This window comes from Lissotriton vulgaris, chromosome 8 (genome assembly GCF_964263255.1).
Source record: "Lissotriton vulgaris chromosome 8, aLisVul1.2, whole genome shotgun sequence".
NCBI classification, from domain to species: domain Eukaryota; kingdom Metazoa; phylum Chordata; class Amphibia; order Caudata; family Salamandridae; genus Lissotriton; species Lissotriton vulgaris.
The window spans coordinates 406,125,319-406,127,634 of NC_141696.1; the positions used below are offsets into that span (position 1 = coordinate 406,125,319).

Sequence of the window (2,316 nt, forward strand, 5' to 3'; positions counted from 1 at the left end):
ACTGCTATCTGTAACATGCTCAGTCCATAAACCATTATCTGTAAACGTTATTCCCAGATATGAGAAAGTGCAAGTGCATTTTACAGGGGCCTCCCCCACCTTAAGTATTTCCAGGTTTATGTTTTTCAGCCCAAACATCATTATGTATGATTTGGTAAAACTGGTGTGTAAATCCAGGGATTTCATAAAATGTACAAATCCCTACACTAACTGTCATAAGGCCCTTACAGAAGCGCGGCTGTGAAGACGCGGGCCGTCTCACTAACAACCTACTAGGGGGCAATATTCCGGCCGCCCCACCCGACACGCAGTGGTTCCTTCCTTTCTGTGCCCTTTGCGAATGAAACACACGGAACGTAGCGACCGAAAAGAGTCGCCGCGGAGGGGAGGCCAACCGGCGCGGTCTAGAACGGAGGAGCAGTTGAAACGCTGCGCGGCTTTCGAGGGCTGAGCGTGGGGCGCGCGCACCCGGCGGCGGGAGGAGCAGTAGCGCCGGGGGCCCGTGCAGGGAGGAGCCCGAGCAGCGGCCGCCATGGACGAGAAGGTGTTCACCAAGGAGCTGGACCAGTGGATCGAACAGCTCAATGAGTGCAAGCAGCTCAACGAGAACCAAGTGCTGACCCTGTGCGAGAAGGCAAAAGAAATTCTTACCAAAGAATCCAATGTTCAGGAGGTACGCTGCCCAGTCACTGTCTGTGGAGATGTTCACGGCCAATTCCATGACTTGATGGAGCTGTTTAGAATCGGAGGAAAATCGCCAGACACAAATTATCTATTTATGGGAGACTATGTTGACAGAGGGTATTACTCAGTTGAAACAGTAACACTTCTGGTAGCTTTAAAGGTGCGATACCCTGAACGCATTACAATATTAAGAGGCAACCATGAGAGTCGGCAAATCACACAAGTTTATGGCTTCTATGATGAATGTCTAAGAAAATATGGAAATGCAAATGTTTGGAAATACTTTACAGATCTGTTTGACTACCTTCCACTCACAGCCTTGGTGGACGGACAGATTTTCTGCCTCCATGGTGGCCTTTCTCCTTCAATTGATACTCTTGATCACATTCGAGCATTAGATCGCCTGCAAGAAGTTCCTCATGAGGGTCCAATGTGTGACCTATTATGGTCTGATCCAGATGATCGCGGTGGTTGGGGTATTTCTCCACGTGGTGCAGGGTACACCTTTGGACAAGATATTTCTGAAACCTTTAACCATGCTAATGGTTTGACTTTGGTATCTAGAGCTCACCAGCTTGTCATGGAGGGTTACAATTGGTGCCATGACCAAAATGTGGTAACAATTTTTAGTGCGCCTAATTACTGTTACCGCTGTGGGAACCAAGCTGCCATCATGGAACTTGATGACACTTTAAAATATTCCTTCCTTCAGTTTGATCCGGCACCTCGCCGTGGAGAGCCCCACGTTACCCGACGTACCCCTGATTATTCCCTATAAATTTCTGCCTTGATCTTCCAACATACACTTGGCATTTAAGAAAGTAAAAAGAGCAACAATTTAATATTTCTCTAACTAATTGGGATCTGTGTTGGCATAAACCCCCCATCATGGACCAAAAATGTGCCATACGTATGAGCATTTAGCACAATTCGAGACTGAGGTTCAATACGCTATATATCCTATATTCATCAGTCAAACAGTCAGTTTGCCTGCTGTATTTGTAGTAACTTAATTTTTCTGGACTGTTCAGACAGAAAAGGTGGCTGTAATACCTTAATCTCCTGTTGCGCAAATTTGTACATTTTTGTTTTAGTGTATCTGGCATGACATTTCAACTTTTGAGTTATTTTAAACAGAAATGCACTAACTTCCATTTTGAGCGTTCACTTTTTTTAACAAACAATATTTTATTGAAATGTAAATTAACTGGAGAAAGGAATTGAGGACCCTTTGGGATTGTATGCCATAACACTGAAAGATATCCCCCCTCATTTAAGCTAAAGTACTGTTCCGTGTTAATGTACTTATTTTCTGTATATTTGTCATGAAAGTGCTTGCATCTTATTTGGTGTACTTTAAGAAATAAACTTTCAATTGTAAACAGTAAAAAAAAATAAGGCCCTTGGGGTATGTACCATTAAAACTTAATCATCAGCATGCAGCAGCAAGGGAAGGAAGGAGCCCTTTACTTTGGGCATATCAGGAGCAGTAGTAAGTAAAAATGGGTGAAGATCATTTATGTAAAAAATAAATAAGAGTGGAGCTAAAACACACCCCTGTCATACTCCCCTAAAAATGTCAGTTGCCCCGGACACTGGCCCTTCAGTATTTATCAGTGGCGGCCGCTCCAT

The 2,316-nt window shown here is 44.1% G+C and overlaps 1 pseudogene; it reads left to right on the forward strand.

Annotated features, from left to right (window-relative positions):
* The first annotated feature begins 230 nt into the window (after nucleotides 1-230).
* Nucleotides 231-2,082, forward strand: LOC147697093 (serine/threonine-protein phosphatase 2A catalytic subunit beta isoform pseudogene; annotated as a pseudogene).
* The last annotated feature ends 234 nt before the right edge of the window (nucleotides 2,083-2,316 follow it).